This window comes from Monodelphis domestica, chromosome 2 (assembly GCF_027887165.1).
Source record: "Monodelphis domestica isolate mMonDom1 chromosome 2, mMonDom1.pri, whole genome shotgun sequence".
In the NCBI taxonomy this organism is placed as follows: Eukaryota; Metazoa; Chordata; class Mammalia; order Didelphimorphia; family Didelphidae; genus Monodelphis; species Monodelphis domestica.
Window position 1 is genome coordinate 251,586,613 of NC_077228.1, and position 18,727 is coordinate 251,605,339.

An 18,727-nucleotide genomic window follows, 5' to 3' on the forward strand; every position below is an offset into this window, starting at 1 on the left:
AGCTCTTATCAATCCTCTACCTTGGACTCATTACTTAAAATTTATTCTAGAAAGAAGGTAAGACGTTGCTTTTAAAAAAAATACAAAATATATGAAATGTGAGATTTAGCCTACCAAAGCACAAGCAAAATTCACATAAATCCAACTCTTTAGAGAAGATTAAATACAGAGAACCAAGGCAGAATTGAGTGAAAAAGACATGCCAGCTGTGTTTTTGGAACCCCAAAGTTTGCCTCTGTCCCTTGGGAATTTGCCTTAAGGGACATCCCAGACTGACTATGTCTTAGACTTTAATGGTTAAATTGGGATTTTGACTAAATTAGAGTTAGAAAAAGTGATTGCCAATTATTATCCCTTAAGTAAGAAAAACTATTAACAGCTTTTAACAATTTTTGTTTGATTGGAACATTAGTAAAAAGAGGGAAATGTGAAAGGGAAAGAGGTAAGGAGACTGCCTGGCCTAAATGCTAATCTGGTGAAATGAAGGTCACTCCCTGACAGAGTTACAATCTCCATGTGGGAATCCTAGTCACTCACCAGCAAGCCAAGCAGGATCCAGGCAAGATCTCAATGCAGAAAAACCCTTGTGAGTTAAACTCACTGAGGCAGCAATGAACTCAACAAGAAAGTCCTCAACTCCAAGAAGCTCCAAAGCTGAAATTTGAAGTCCTGAAGCCAAAAACTTTTAAGGGTTAAATTTAATACTTGGATAATAATTTTGTGAAAGTATGTGGTCACCAATATTTATTATGTCTTGAGACAGAAATTTATTTTAAAATATTTACAAAATGGAGAGGAAACAATAAAGTAGAGAAATGTAAAGAGGTTAGAAGGGTTATCTATCCTATCAACCTAAATATTTATACTGAGTCTGCTAAATCCAGGCAGAGATTAATTAGCTCTCAACCAGGAAGGCTGGTGGTGAGTAACCACATGGCCTCCTCCAAGATGGAAGCTAATATCTAAGGAAACTAGGAAAGGAGCAAGCCTTTCATTCACCCAAAGAAGAAGTCCAGGAGTCAGAATCTAAGCCCATGATCCAAATCATAGTCTCCATCAAAGCTCCCTTGAAGACTCCCCAGTCAGAAGACTCTCCAGAAGACAATCTCTTCTCTATCTTCTCAAAGACAATCTCCTCTGAGGGAGTTCAGGATTTGCTTTTATGGTGACTTTTTGTTCCTGCCCCTCTTCACAGGGGCCAATCACAGTTTATAAATTGCCTAGCACTGCCCAGGGATTCACACCTCTTATCCTCTGAAGGTGTAAACTCTTATTAAAGGATTCACAAGTTTCTGACTGAGTTAAAAGGGTGGAGCTCTCCAAGTAAGTGCATGTAAACTCCTTCACTTAGTGTTAAGTAGGGGTATTTTTAAGTTTTTGGTTGATTAACTCAACATAGACAAAGAGAATAAAGAATTCCCTTTCACAAACTCCAGTTGAAAGGCTCACAGATTCAAGTTGAAGTCCAAGTCCAAAAGCCCCAAGGATCTGTCCTCCAAAGGAGAAGTCCAAAGGAGAAGATACAAGGAGGAAAGACTCCAAAGGAGAAACTTCAAGGAGAAGTCTCAAGGAGAAGTTCCTTGGACAGGAAGTTGAGGACTCTTTATAGTCCTTTTTCCATGTCATTTCCTGTCCCTTCCCACTTTATGGGAACCAATCAAAGTCTTTCAATTTGCCTTGCACTGCCTGGGGGAAGGGGAGGGGCAGTGGCCTCTGGAGTTATCACCCACTCTAACAAGTATCTTGTGTATAATTGAAAATCTGTTTCCCTAAAAAAAAGAACTACATTTTCCAGGAGTCCACTGACTTCCTGTCATTTTACACTTCCTGTAAATAGGGGATATTAAGCGGGGAAGTGAAAGGTCCTATCTCTTTACTTCCTGTCCCAAGCTTGGTGGTGTTAAGGCAGGTGTTTGAACTGACTGATCAGCCATGGGCACATGGTCTTTATTTTGTATCCTCTTTATTCCTTGATTTCTAATGATTATTGAGATTTAATTTTAACATTACATTGATGGCAACCACTAGTCAGAGAAGAACTTCTCCATTTTTTAGGATAGCCTAGATTTTTTTCAAGCCAAGTTTCTTCTGCCAAGGCTTTTTGCCCACCTCACCAACCCTCACAAACTCCAACTCTCTTTGGAGCTGCTACATTTTTCTTTTCCTACTTTTTGCCAGGTTGCTTGCTCTTCCTATTGGCCGGGCTATTTTTAGCCATGGAATTCTTGGCAAAGAAGAGATTAAATAAATCACTTCTCTCACCTAACTGCTTGAGTCCTTCATTCCTTGTTCCTCCTTTGTTCCTCATTCTTTGCTGCTGACTCTGGCTCTGATATTACTTCCTCCTGACCTTCTCAACTGAGATTGCTTATCCAGCCCCAACCCCAGGTCCCAGGCTGCTGGTAGCTGCCACTGTGTCTTCAGAATCACAAACCAACTGGTAAAAACTGGGGTGTTCTTCCCTTAAGCAACAATTAGCCTCCACATGACAGGGGACCTGGGGTGGGGGGAGAGAGGAGGAGGAAGAGACTCTTCCAAACAGGAAGTTGATTACAAGCATGGTGTATTCTATGAAAGAGCACTGCATTGCCTATTTCAAACAGCTTCCAGCTTTAGGATTTTTTTTTCATGAGTGCACTGATCCTTTCACTTATCTTGTCTGAGATTCAGGGGAGAAATTCATCTCCCTGCAACTCTTTGCCATTTGGGCCTGCCCAGTTTGAGATTCCTAAAACCCATCTTCTCCCTCACTATGGGAGATACCACAGTGCAGACAATAGGGATCTGAATTTTAGAAAAAGGAACTTGAAAGGATCTGGAGGTTAAATTTTAAGCCTTTTCAGACTCCATTTTTTAAAAATGAAAGTATCTATATCTTATTGTATTTTGCTGATTGATTTGTTTAAAATTTAATTTTGTTGTTTTAAGTTCATATATTAATGTATTTGATTCTGTTACACTGAATCAATTTAATCAACTGTGTTTTAACTATTAGATATACTCTGTTTCCTTTCCCCTATAACTATACTGCACAAAATATTGTAAAGCCCATAAACAGATTTTTTTTCCCATTTTTAATTTCTTAATTGTCACATAGATGATGGACTCAACCTGGCTAACAACCTTTAGAGAATTTAATAAACTAAGAATTTAATGGTGATTCTAAGAGGTCTTCAGAAATAATTTCAATTAACTAGTGGTTTCTGAATGGATAAGTTTTTTTTATATTTATATTTTAAAGAATGCTGTATAAAAGGTAGAGAAACAAAGAAATGTTTCTAACAAGGTGTTTCTATGAATCAAGAAGGTGAAAAAAAACTCCTGAAAAACTCTTCAGTTTAATTTACTTCCACCAGAACAATTTAGATTTCTTGGTGATGTTCCAGACCCAAATAAGTTTTATTTTGTTAAAAAATATATTTTCCAAGGTTGAAAGATTTGCTATGTCTGTAAAAATTGTGACAAATATCCATCAATTCATAGGTTTTTTATGTCATACTGCAACTTATATGAAATATGACATTGGGTTTGTTTGCTATTGTAATTAACTGGGCTATTGTGAATTTTGGGGACTTTGAAACTTTTTGAATATGCATTACACATTCAAAAATATATTTGTTACTATTATAAAATATATTATACTAATATAAAATATATTTTCTACTTTTGCCAATGCATACCCCAAAAGCTTGAGACTATAAAAATGATGCCATTGATTATTTTTTAAAAATTATGGAACTTTGCTTAATGATTCTGTCTGATTCCAGGACAAGAGAGTACAAAAAGAGCCATTGCCCAGTGCCAAAGAAGCACAAAGCTAAACTACATAGTGCCAATCAAGCATAAGGTCAAAGAGACCAACCAATCCCAGTGGGATAGATGAAAATTTTGAGCCATGACAAGAGGACTTGAACTTGTTTGGTGTTCAAGGAGGCTATTTAATATGTGTTAAAGGCAGGCCTTCCTTGTCCAACATCCTTCCAAGTATCTCAAATTTGGCTTCTACCTGGCTCCTATAATCTAATCCCTCTTCTGTCTTTCATGGTGTGGAAAACTTTCTACAGTCCTGGCTACTGATTGGGTAAATGCATAATTGCTTAAATCACTTTAATTGGGCCCTGATTCAAGGACCTGTTATAGATTTGTTTTTCTTTCACTTAGAATTTTTACACATAAGACTTTGATAGTCTATATTTCACCCACAAATTATCTTTTTTATTTGGATTTTTTTTTATGTTTTGATTTCTCGGTCAATTAATTCAGATACCTCTTAACTCAGCCATGCAGTCCTAAGTGATCCCTATGTTTTTCAACACCCTGTTCAGTAAGGATTGTATAATTATTCTTTTTTTTTTTTAAGAAACACATGGGGAGTAACGCAAACTCTGAGGAAATAGGAGGAACAAGAGGACAGGTGGGGAGTATCAACCCCTTGATACCCTTATAGACAAGAGAGTCTGAACATCAATGGGAAACTTCGGGGGTGACTGCGATGCTAGAAAAGTGGGGAGTCAACTCCTTGGTGCTGAGGCACTGGGGCTACAGGGTCGCTAAGAAAGGTGGGAGTCAACTGCTTGGTGCCTCCTATCACAACAGGAGGCACTGTGGTCACTAGGAAAGAAACACAGAGAAGCAAGAGCAGTAAGAGGAGAGGAGGTAAGGGAGAGAGGAGAGAGGCAGTGAAGGGTGAGACCCAGTAAGTGACAGTAAGAGAGGGGTTAGAAAGAGAGAAGTTTGAGAGAGGCAGTGAAGGCTGAAGGGCCTGGTCAGAGAGAGCTGGTAAGAGAGAGCAAGAGAGGAGTTAGTAAGGGTAAGAGAGGGGTTAGTAAAGCTGTATAATTATTCTAAAATTGAAAAGTTTAAATTCTTTTTGAGAGTAATTTTAGGTTAAGAAACATGCAACTTCTCTGAATCCAAAAAGTGAACTGTTTGGAGAAGGCACAATTAAGATGCCTCCACAAACCATAAGCTGCACCAGAATATCCAGAGTGAACTTTGGGATGTGGTGATTTGAACTGTGTGGGATTGAATGCATTTGTTTTGTATGTATACTCTTATGCTGAAGGGGACTGCCCCCTAACTGGCTTTTTGTCAATGTGCCTAGCAATCATTGGTTTTGTTCTCTTTTTCTTTTATCCCCAAATTATTGTAATTTCAAAGTTGGTTGTGTTTATAAGATCCATTGGAGAGATCAGTCTTCCAGGGATCTCAGGGAGGAATGTATAATTGAAAATCTGTTACTCTTAAAAAGAACTACATTTCCCAGGAGTCCCTATCATTACATACTTCCTGTAGATAGGGGATATTAGGTGGGGACTTGAAAGGTTCCATCTCTTTACTTTCTGTACCAAGCTTGGTGGTGTTAAGGAGGGTGTTCGAACTGGCTGATCAGCCATGAGTAGGTGGTATTTATTTATTTTGTATCCCCTTTATTTCTTGATGTCTAATGATCATTAATAAATCTCTTAAAATATAATAATTTTATTATTGAGATTTAATTTTACTTTACACTTGTGAACTCTCATACTTAGTGGTTGGTAAGGTACTAAGTTAGGGGTGCTTACGTTTTTGATTGATTAACTTAAAAATTGCTGATTGACAGACAAAGAAAGTTTGATTCACTCCTGACAATCCCCTCTGTGATTCTTTGAGAGACTAGTCTTCCCAATGAATCATTTAACATAACCAGCTTATACCTCTTAAGATTTTCTAGTGAAAGGTGAATACAATATTGTACTTTCTAAGAGGAAATTACAATAGTTGGAGATAAGAGGGAAATAAAAGAAAAAGAGCAAAGCCAATGTTTGCTAGGTGCATTGACAAAAAGCCATTTAGGGGGCAGTCCCCTTTGCCATAAGAGTTTACATTCAGAATAAATGCGTTCAACCCACATCAGTTCAATGAATTACATCCCAATGTTCATTATGGATCTTCTGTTGCAGTGTAGGTTTCTTTCTTTTTTTTTTTAATAACCCTTACCTTCCATCTTGGAGTCAATACTGTGTATTGGCTCCAGGGCAGAAGAGTGGTAAGGGCTGGGCAAATGGGGTTCAAGTGACTTGCCCAGGGTCACACAGCTGGGAAGTATCTGAGGTCAAATTTGAACCTAGGGCTTCCCATTTCTAGCCTTTGTTCTCAAATGACTGAGCTACCCGGCTGCCCCCTGTAGATTTCTTTATGGCACTTTCTTCAAACAGTTCACTTTCTTGATTCAAGGAGTTATTGAGCTTCTTTTCTTGAAAGTTTTCTGATTGAACAATGGACTGCCAAGCATCCATTAAGCATTCTTAATAGTAGTAGTCTCTTGGTAACCAAAGATGATGATTGTCTTTGTGCGCTTTCATCTGTGATGTAGATGAGTGTGCACAAAAACACTTGTGTGTGAAGGAGATTTAAGTGGAAAAGTCGATGCACACAGTCCCACTCTCTCGGCATTGGAAGCCTGGGTCCAGTGGCACGAAAAGTTGTTACACCTGGAGACTTCCTCAACTGCATTGGATGGCCCTGTTGCCTTTTGTGCTCCAACACACCCTAAGCACTCCACAGTGCTTTGCTGCATTGCCCTCTTAGCTGTTGAACCTTCTTATTGGTTTCTTCCATCTGTTCAGCTGAAGCAGTCTTCACATGCTGGGTGAGCAAAGCCTTAGTTCACCAGGGGTCTACGACCTGATGGCTACCCTCACAAGGTTTAGCCAGTTTGTCGAAGCCGTTGCCCGGGGTGTGGCCACTGCCGCATGCTAGCAGCTACTAGGAGCCACAAGTGAGAGCTGGGTGTCAGGTGAGCGTCAGAGGCTGGAGAGCTACCCTAGGAGGGCACAACAAGCCCTCCATGCCAGAGATACTACTCCTCCCTGAGCAGGCCATACACCCTATTCTGAATAGGAGTGATAGAAATACTCAAACCTCAATCACCCATTTTGTGTTAAAAGTCTAGTTTTAGTTGTGTGGAGAGTGTTTTGTAGTTGTATTCATAAAGTTCCTGTGTTTGTCTCGGGAGATAGATTCCTAAGTATTTTATTTTGTCTAAGGTGATTTTGAATGGGATTTTTCTTTCTAGTTCTTGCTGCTGAGCTGTGTTGGAAATATATAGAAATGCTGATGACTTATGTGGGTTTATTTTGTATCCTGCAACTTTGCTAAAGTTGTTGATTATTTCAATTAGCTTTTTGGTTGAATCTCTAGGATTCTTTAAGTAGACCATCATGTCATCTGCAAAGAGAGATAACTTGGTCTCCTCTTTGCCTATTTTGATACCTTCAATTTCTTTTTCTTCTCTAATTGCTACTGCTAGTGTTTCTAGTACAATGTCAAATCCTACTTGATCATAGTGAATGACTCTTCTGATTACTTGCTGGAGTCTTTTTGCTAGTATCCTATTTAAGATTTTTGCATCTATATTCATTAGGGAGATTGCTCTATCATTTTCTTTCTCTGTTTTTGGCCTGCCTGGCTTTGGGATCAGTACCGTGTTTGTGTCATAAAAGGAGTTTTGTAGAACTCCCTCTTTGCTTATTATGTCAAATAGTTTGTATAGTATTGGGGTTAGCTGTTCTTTGAATGTTTGATAGAATTCACTGGTGAATCCATCAGGCCCTGGGGATTTTTTTCTTAGGAAGTTCTTTGATGGCCTGTTGGATTTATTTTTCTGATATGGGATTATTTAAGAAATCTATTTCTTCTTCTGTTAGTCTAGGCAATTTATATTTTTGTAAATATTCATCCATATCACCTACGTTGGTATATTTATTGCCATGTAGTTGGGCAAAGTAGTTTTTAATGATTGCCTTAATTTCCTCTTCATTGGAGGTGAGGTCCCCCTTTTCATCCTTGATGCTATTAATTTGCCTTTCTTCTTTCCTTTTTTAAATTAGATTGACCAGTAGTTTGTCTATTTTGTCTGTTTTTTCAAAGTACCAGCTTCTAGTCTTGTTTATTAGTGCAATAGTTCTATCACTTTCGATTATATTACTTTCTCCCTTAATTTTTAGGTTCTCTAGTTTGGTTTTCTTCTGGGGGTTTTTAATTTGTTCATTCTCAAGTTTTTCGATTTGCATTTCCAATTCATTGATCTCTGCCCTCCCTTATTTGTTAATATATGCAGTCATGGATATGAATTTTCCTCTAAGTACTGCTTTGGCTGCATCCCATAAGATTTGAAAGTATGTCTCACCATTGTCATTTTCCTCAACAAAATTATTAATTGTTTCTATGATTTCTTCTTTAACTAACTGATTTTGGAGTATCCAATTTATTTTTGATTTGGCTCTCCCTGTAGCCTTGCTGATCAATATTTTTATTGTTTTATGATCTGAAAAGGTTGCATTTATTATTTCTGCTTTTCTGCATTTGAGTGCCATGTTTCTGTTTTTCTACCTGCTCAAAATGCCTGCTCCACCAAAGTCACCATAGGAAGGAAAGAGGGCTAGACATGGAACTCCACCCAATTTATCTCCTGTCTAGTCAGCACATAAGAACAGGAAGAGAGTAGGGTGCTGGCAATTGTAGGTTTGCTGGGGATAGTAGTGTTGTTGGGGATCATAGTTTTTAGGGTAACAGATTCAAATTACACTACCTCCCCCTGAGATCCTTTAGAAGACTAGTCTACCCAATGGATCTTGTGAACATAACCAATTTATAAATTACAATAATTTGGGGATAAAAGGGAAAGAGAACAAAATCAATGATTACTAGGGACAGTGACAAAAGTCTAATTGGGGGTAGTCCCCTTCAGCATAAGAGTATACATACAAAATAAAAGTGTTACAATTCTCCACAGTTCAATTTCACTACAACCCAAAGTTCATTCTGAATCTTTTGGTGCAGTGTGAGGTTTCTGCAGGCATCTCCAGGGCACCTTCTCCAAGCAGTTCAGTTCCTGGATTATAGGAGGTAGCAAGTTTCTTAACTTTTATAAAAATAGAATTTTATAACAATTATACAATCCCCTCTGAGAAGGGTATTGACAAACACATGGATCAACTCAGGATACGTTTTCACTAAGAAAACAGCTTTATTAAAAACAGTAGTATACCAGTTAAATCAAGAAACATCACCTAAATGGGTCTAAAACATTACCAAAAATTCATTCTGGTAGAGGTAGATTAAGCTGAAGAGTTAAAAATCATCCAGAATCTACTTAGGCTTCATGGGCAATGCTTTCTCTTGGAACTCATCCAGGGGTACCATACCCTAGGAAAACCTTTCCAGCTCCTCTGGTATGAGACTGTAACAACTATAAAAGGCATGACTTTATGGGCCTCATCTATTACACTTTTTACAAATGCAGAGCTGAGGATTAGTACTGTAACACTTCACTTCAGCTACTAAATGGACCTTTACCTCCTGTTACAAACAACTCAAAGGTACTTTTATAATGATAGCTTCTCCAGTCCAGTCATATGGGGAGGTACAAATAAAGTTAATATAACAGCACATAGAGCTGATTGTCAAAACACAATAACTTAAAGTGACATAGCGTAACAGAACTAAACAAACAAAAGAAAATCTTAAAACAGGCAATCAGCAAATGCAACATATGTGACAGGATACAGGCACTGAATTCAAGAGTTCTTTTTTGTCAATTCCAATACAGAGATTTTTCATAAAACAATTAAGTCTGAAAAGGCTTAAAATCCACCTCCAGACTCTTTAAGTTTCCTTTCCCTCCCCAGTATCATCATCCATCTAGGTTCCTTTTGGTCACACCTCTGGTATCTCCCATAGTAAGGGAGAATTCCTTGCTGAACATAATGTGGAGGAATCCCATATTGGATGTATTGTAGAAACTAGGCAGGCCAGAATGGCAAGGGGGGTAGAAGGAGATGAATTTCTCCCCTGAATCTCAGGATTATTCAAGTTAATTGTCAAAGACAAGTGCACCTAGAAACAGTAGGAAGAAAAAATATATATTAACTATAACTATAACTATATATATGTGTATATATATATATATATATATATATATAACTGGGAGCTGTTTTTGAGATAGATAATGCACTGCTCTTTCATAGAGTGAGCCATGCTCACAATTCTACTTCCTGTTTGGAAGAGTAACCTTCCTTCCCCTTCCCCCTAAGGGTAAAATGCCAGGGAGCAGCTTGCTTCCCCTGCTATGTGGACAGGGAGTTAAGAGGGTAGAAGCTCTCTTGCCTACGGGAAACACATCTGGGCTTCCAAGGCAAATAGCCAGCAAGCACTCAGCTGTTGGCAATGTAAGGGAAAGAGGGATTTATACTTTCCAAGTCTCTGGAGAGTGGCTCTAATCAGCCACAGCAGCAGTAATAGCAGCAGCAGTGGGGAGGAACAGGAGCAGAAGCAGAAGCAGAAGAAGCAATGGCTCCACAAGAACCACCCAAGCAGGAAGGCATGAGCAGGAGGTTGGGACTACCCAGGGAGCTAGCAGCAGGAGGCTGGATCAGCAGCAACATATCACTACCCCAAAGTGGGGGTGGGGTGTGTGTGTGAAAAAACTGTGGCAGGACAAATGAGATTTCTTTTCAAACTAATCTATTTGAAGAGAATTAAGGGTTCTGAACCTCACTTCTGGTCTCCAGTAAATGTAGAAGTTAAATTAATCTCCAATACTTCAAATATTATATTTATAAAGTTTATTATCTGACAAAATAGAACAATGTGACTAAGTTTTCTACCTGCTCAAAAAAGAACACTCCACCAAACCTCCACAGGAAGGAAAAAGAGGCCAAGAGATGGAACTCCATCGAATTTATTTCCTATCTACATCAGCACACAACAACAGGAAGTGAGTAGGGAGCTGGGAATTGTAATTTTGCTGGGGATTGGAGTTTTTCTGGGGATCATAGTTTTTAGGGTAACAGATTCTAATTACACAGAACCAATACACAATATTGATTCTAAGACAGAAGGCAAGTGTTTAAAAAAATAGTACTCCATAATAATATAAACACAAGAACATTGTTGTTTGCCCTTATTTTCAGAGGACCAATGACTTAATGGTGCAATGTCTAGACATGCTTATGGATTGGACGTAAGTGAGACAGAGTGGTACAGAGTTGTTGGCCTCATTCTCTCTGCCTGAGTCAAAGAAGTCCATTGGCAAGAAGAAAGTCAGGCAACTAGCAGTGGTCCAGGATGCAGTGTGTCTTCACTGTGTATAGAGTGAAAATTGAGTGGACCTTGGAAATTTCAAAGTTCATCCTCTTTTACCACTTATTAAAATATATGGCTGGGGAAATTAATCATTTACAATATAATGTTTTTTTGAGAGAGATGGGTAGAGGGACACTATCTCAAGTCATGAACGCAAGACAGATGCCCCCAAGGGATTACAGAGAAAATGTGGGGCACTGTTTCAAGTTATTGACTCAAGACAAATGCCCCAAAATTCACAGAAAAATCCCTTACTTATAGGAGAACCTTGATGCACTGTCAAGATAATGTTAGGGTTGTAACTTAAAATCTAGATTTAATTGGTCACCAGGGAAAATCCCAAATAAAATACCCAAGTCAGTCTGGAAATTTATGATAATTTAATAAGAGGGAAGGAATTTAAGGAGAAGGAGGGAAGAGGATATAGGATTCCTTCTGCCTGACCTGTGCCAGGGGGAGTTTAAAATTCCCACCTCTAGGTCTCTGAAGAAGATTAGAGGCTTCTAAGGGAATAAAGTTGGAAAAGTAAAGGAGGAAACTCAGCCAGAAACTCACCACCGACCCTGACAAATAACTTGTAGCCACGCTAAGATCCCGGAAGGCTCAGCACGCTGCTCTCAGCTAACTCTCCACTGCCAATAAGATGCTGGAGAGAGCAAAAATCCCAAATATATAGACCTTTCACCCTTGTGTCTCCTCCTCTAAATTTTCACGTCTACCAATCATATCAAAGGCTTTTCTCCATAACTGCCCATACTTTTAGTTCTCATCTTCCTTGATTTGATTATATCTTTAGAGTTACTTAACACTTCTTTGTTAAGTTCACCTTTTGTGAGTTACTTGACCATTTTGTGATTAATTTAACCTTTATAGTTACTTAACACCTTTTTGTATTAAGATCTAAAAATAGCAAGTTCTAGCTTCACTATAAGGTGAGACCTAAGTACCTTCATTGTTCAATCAAGAGATTACAATTTTATCTTCACCTAAAGTACAGTCTAAGTAGGGTGGAGTAATTTAGAGTTCCAAGACATTCCTGATTTTGTTAAACTAAGTATCTTTATTGTTACAAACAGGAAATGGCTAAATCCAATCTTCACAGAAACTAAGTGTCCCAAAAAGAATTATAACATTTCCAATGTTGAATAGCTTTACAATGATTTTATAATGAACACATTGAAGCTAATTAACATCTTTAAGAAATTGGAGAATAGCTTTACAATGAATACATCCAAGCAAAGCAATATTTTAAAGAAATGATCAGGAAGTTAGAGACAAATACAAGAAGGGGAGTAGTTTGGGACTGGATTATTTAGGAGGGGCTGATGAGAGTCAAGCCTTTGAGATTGACCTCCTTGAAGAAGTTTCAATAATCCAAATACAAAGATATAATAGGAGAGTCTTCTAAGACAAAAGGGTACTCAAGATTGGTACTTAAGATTTGACCATGGGCAATTCCTAGACAGACTCAAAGTTATAAAGCTTATATGTGGGTGGGGCACCAACTTTGAGATATTAATAACTATCAATAACTTGATAATAACACACTAATTTCTCATTCCACACAATTTTATGTTCATAGTGCCTGCTTCAGCAGTCTTAGAAAAGTTTATTTTATTATTCAGTTGTGTTCAAGCCCCATTTGGAGTTTTCTTGGTAGAGATACTGGAATGGTTTGAATTTTCCTTCTCCAGCTCATTTCACAGATGAGGAAAAAATAAGACAAAAAAGGGTTAAGTAAAAAAAAAGGGTTAAGTGACATGTTCAGAGTCACACCACTAGTTAATATCTAAGGCCAGATTTTAATTCAGAAAGACTAGTCTCTAATTTCAGGCCCAGTACTCTATCCGTTGTATCACTTGACTGCCCATCCTTGGGGAAAAAATGGCAGAAATTAAGTTGAGACCAGTACTAGAACTAGTATTATGGTTCCAAATAGATACCCAACCTAAATATAAAAGGTCATGCCATAAAACAATTAAAAGACAATGACAACATTTCTGCCACTACTTCACAAAAGCTATGAATGACATTGCAAAAAATAAGAGGTTTTCAATGTGTTTATTGGTTTTACTCATTTTTTCCTCTTCTTTTTAAATTGTTATAAGAGAGGAGGAATAAAGAAGACTACTAGGGGAAATATAGGTAATGCAAAAAAAAAGATAATTTTTTTAATGAGAGGGGCAGCTAGTTGGCTCAGTAGAGAGAGGTGGCAGGCTTGAGGCCAGGAGGACCTGGGTTCAAATCCAATCTCAGACCCCCGAGCTGTGTGACTAAAGGCAAGTTATTTAATCCCAGTTGCCCTTACCATTGTTCTGTCTTGGAACTAATACTTGCATCAATGCTAATACAGAATATAAGGGTTTTTAAATAAAGAAAAAGAATGAGGTCAGTTATATTTCACAACTAAAATAGTAGTGGAGAATTCCTAGATAAGGAAGAGATAGAAATCATGAAAGAAAAACACTGCTGACTATATAAAATTAACAAAGCTTTTGAATGAATAAAATCAATAGAATTAAAAAGGAAATAATGGCACCCTTTCAGAGAAAAAATATTTACATCAAATGTCATGTTATAAAATCCAATGTCTAATATCAAAAGAGAATGAACACAAATATATTATCATCTTCAAAATAAAGAATATGATTTTTAAAAGTCAAATTTATGACCATATGAAAACATCCTTCACATTACTAATAGTAAAAGAAATGCAATTAAAGCAATTTTGAGATTTTATTTCAGACTATTAAAATTAGCAAAGATTTTTTTTTAAAGATGAGAATAGTCAATATTGGAAAAAATGAAGTAGGACTATTGGTAGAACTGTTAAATGGTCCAATTCCACATTTCAATTTAGAATTATGCAAGAAAATTACTGTCTTTTATTATCTTTGACCTATACTTAAGATATACCCTGAGAAAGTTAAAGGCAGAAACAAAGGTATTATATGTAAATATATATATAAAAGAAGTGTTCTTTTTGGTGGCAAAGAATTAGAAAAAATTGTGTGGATCAACCTGAAAAATTATCAGACCTACCAGAGTAGAATTTAAAAACAGGTAATTTATCAGAGAAAGACTATGAGCACCACACAGGGAAACCACCAAGTGACATTCAGTCTTAGAAAAGAGCTACAATAATCTTATTATTGGGAATTTCCACTAATTTAGAGAAAGTGGGGTGCTATATATAGTTTAGGGAAGAGAAATAAGGGAAGGTGTGTGACTTACAAATGGGAACAAAGGGATAAATGATTCTTCAGATTTAACCTCTGAAAGTCAGAAATGGAATTAACTAAAATAAGGTTGTCACTGTCAAATGGGAAATGGCTGGAAAAAATCTGGTGTGTACAGTAGAATATTATTGTGCAGAAAGAAATGACAAATGTGAGACATTCAGAAAAACATAGAATATATTAAACATTTATAGCAAGCAAAATAAGTAAAACCAAAAGAACAATGTCTCTGACTATAGCATTGTAAGTGAAAGAATCACTAAAAGGAAATAGAACTGAGTAATTTACACCATCAGTATCTCTTATCCTAGATATGCTTTTCTTTCTAGGTTTTTAGGATGATCCTCTTTCTTGGTTTTTGCCTTACATATCTTTTCTACTCTTTACTTCTTACTTAATCTTTCTCAGTCTCCTTTGCTGGATTTTTATCCAGGTTGTTCCTGATTACCATAGGGGTCCCCCCAAGCTCTATCCAAGTTCTTCTCCCTCTATAATATTTTACTTAGTAATCTCATCAGCTCTTATGAATTCAATTGTCATTTCTATAACAACTTTCAAAACTGTTTGTCTAGCCCTAATTCTCTCTGGACCTTCAGCTTCAGTTGTCCAAATGCCTATTAAAATCTGCAACTGGATGTTCTACAGACATTTGTTGACCTGGGGGGAAAAAGACCCTAACTACTGTGTGAAGTGGAAGTCCAAAGGTATCTTGAGGTAACAAGATGTACCCTCTTTATCTACTTTTCAAAATAAGCCTGGGGAGAACCATCACTCAAAATGCAATGCTTTATTGACAGACAGAAAAAGAGAGAGAGAGAGAGAGAGAGAGAGAGAGAGAGAGAGAGAGAGAGAGAGAGAGAGAGAGAGAGAGAGAGAGAGAGAGAGAGAGAGAGAGAAATGTGGGACACTGCCTCAAGTCATTGATCTAAGACAAATGCCCCCCAAAGACTTACAGAGAAATGTGTGTGCACTATCACTCATATCCTGATACAATCAAGCCTCCCTGAAGTAATTTTTACATTGATTGGAGACAAAGGTTTGCCTTTTCAATGAAAGAAAAGGTTTACAGAACCTAAGACCAAAATGGATTAATGGTATTTCCCTTTGGGTGGGATAATCTTTTCCTTCAGGGAGAGGAATGTCTTGGAAGGACCAGCTCTTTTTTTTTTACTTCTACTGGGATTTTAGGGTTATTAATAATGAGTACCTTGAGAATAACACAAATTTCTCACTCCAGACATTACCAAAGTAGTTATAATACAGTCAGGAAGATTGAAATCTGGGTTCCCCCACAATACCATGCACCAAGATACTAGGGGTCTCCAATAATATGTAGAAAGAGAGAGATTAAATAAAATCTTGTGAAGGGGTGGAGTAACATCTAGGTCAGCTTTAGTGAACTTTTTAGATATCATGTGCCCAAACTGCATCTTCAAGTGAGCCCCCCTACATTAGCCTAGACAGTAGAGGAAGGAAGTGCTCCCAAATGTCCTCAGGTCCAGTGGAGAGGAGAAATGGAGCAGTCCCCTCCTGAACTTCCCATCTTCCCCAACACTGATCTAGGTTATGAGAGTTCACAGAAACTTGGGCAAGATCCAGCAGCTGGAGGTTAGGGTAGTTGGGAGTGAGCTTCTGGTTCTTTAAATTCAATTTTCCTCTTTAAATTCACTCCCAAGGACATTAATGAATTGCTGGTGTAGTTGTGAATTGATCAAACCATTCTGGAGGGCAATTTGGTTCTATGCCCAAAGGGCGCTAAAAGACTGTCTTCCCTTTGATCCAGCCTGCTGGGTTTGTACCCCAAAAAGATCATAAGGAAAAAGACATGTACAAAAATATTCATAGCTGAGCTCTTTGTGGTAGCAAAAAATTGGAAAATGAGGGGATGTCCTTCAATTAGGGAATAGCTGAACAAATTGTGGTATCTGTTGGTGATGGAATACTATTGTGCTCAAAGGAATAATAAACTGGAGGAATTCCATGGGAACTGGAACAATCTCCAGGAATTGATGCAGAGTGAAAGGAGCAGAACAAGGAGAACAATATACACAGAGACTGATACACTGTGGTACAATCGAATGTAATGGACTTCTCCATTAGTGGCAATGCACTGATCCTGAACAACTTGGAGCAATCTATGAGAAAAACCACCGTCCACATTCAGAGGAAATACTGTGGGAATAAAAACAGCGAAGAAAAACAACTGCTTGAATACATGGGTCGAAGGGTTATGGTTGGGGATGTAGACTCTAAATCAGCGGTTCTTAACCTGTGGGTCGTGACCCCAGTGGGGGTCGAACGACCAAAACACAGGGGTCGCCTAACGCCATCGGAAATTTCATATTTCCAATGGCTTTAGCCGCTGAGAAATTGCGCTACTTTACAGCAAGATCTCGGAAAGAACGGGGACCCTGCTGCCCACACATTGTACTAATATTAGTTACCTATCAGCAGTCCTCCCCCTATGAGGAGCGATGGATTTACCCTGTTGCCTGGAGACCAGAATCAAACAGAGACCCAGAGAGAGCACCTGGGCACTGGTTCCAGAGGGGTTAAGAATGAGTCTTGGAGCGGATAACTCCTGGAGCGGATAACAGAGCCGAGTAACCCCAGCAAAGTGAAGCCTCAGCTCAAGCTGGAGGGAAATGACAGGAAGAAGAAGGCAGCATCTGCGGACCCCCTCCTCAATCAGCCTGGCTGCCTCCTGCTGGATTAATATTTCTGAACATATAATTAAATATTGTTTTTGTGATTAATCTCTATGTTTAAATTATGTTTGATTTGTAGCAATGAGAATACATAATGCATATCAGGTATTAAAATTCGGAATCATAACTGTAGCAAAATTACAGTTTTGAAGTAGCCACCAAAATAATATTTTTGTTTGGAGTCAGCACAACATGAAGAACTGTATTGCGGGGTCACGGCATTATAAAGGTTGAGAACCACTGCTCTAAATGAACATCCTAGTGCAAACAACAACATGGAAATAGGTTCTGATCAAGGACACAAGTAATACCCAATGAAATTGCACATCAGCTGAGAGAAGGGTGGGTGGAGAGGAAGGAGGGAAATGAAGTGATTATTGTAATCAAAAAAATTAATAAAAAATAAAATAAAAGAATAAGAATAAAAATGAGGAAAAAACAAAACAAATATATTATCAGAAAATATGCTTCTTTATTAGGAGGTAAACTTTATTGAAGTAAGGCGTGAGTTGTTTTTTTTTTTTTGTAACTAGCAGTTAGCACAGTGTCTGGAAGATACCAGTATTTAATGAATGCATATTGATCAATCAAAAAATAAATAAATATATATATATATATATATATATATATAAGTATACAAATAAATAAATTCATTCCCAAGGCAAAGGAGGTTATTATCTGTCTTTTGAGCTCTTTGTTTTATCACTAAGGGAAAGAGAGTCAGAAGATTCTCTAATAACTTTCCTACATTTTAAACTCAACATATTCAAAACTGACTACTATCTTTCTATTCAAAACTTTCCTCCTTCCAAACTTCCCTTTAGTTTTTTTAATTGAAAATTTTCATTTAATAAATTTAGAATATTTTTCCATGGTTACATGATTCATGTTCTTTCCCTACCCCCCCTCCCTCCAGCTGACACACAACTCCACTGGGTTTTACTTCTGTCATTGATCAAGACCTATTTTCATAATATTGATATTTGCATTAGGGTGATCATTTACAGTCTATATCCCCAATCATATTCCCATCATCCTGTGTGATCAAGCAGTTGTTTTTCTTCTATATTTCTACTCCCACAGTTCTTCCTCTGAATGTGGATAGTGTTCTTTCTTATAAGTCCCTTCAAATTGTCCTGGATGATTGCATTACTCCTAGTAGAAAAGTCTATTACATTCGATCATACCACAGTGTATAAGTCTCTGTGTACATTGTTCTCCTGGTTCTGTTCCTTTCAATCTTCATCAAGTCCTGGAGTTCATTCCAATTTCCATGGAATTCCTCCAGTTTATTATTTCTTTGAGCACAATAGTATTCCATCACCAACAGATACCACAATTTTTCAGCCATTCCCTAATTGAAGGGCATTCCCTCATTTTCCAATTTTTTGCCACCACAAAGAGTGTAGCTATGAATATTCTTGTACAAGTCTTTTTCCTGAAGATGGTGGCCTAGAAGGAGCAGAAGTTCAGACCTCTGAATACCCTTCCTAACCTGATGACAAATTGAATGCTCCCAGGGGACTGAAAAACAAACTTAACAAGACAGAGCCAAGGAACCCTCCTCCTGGACCTAATTCAAAAGGTACGCCTCCCAAGAAGCCAGAATCCGAGAACACTTGGTTTTAAGGGGAAGACAGAAGGAAGGTCCCA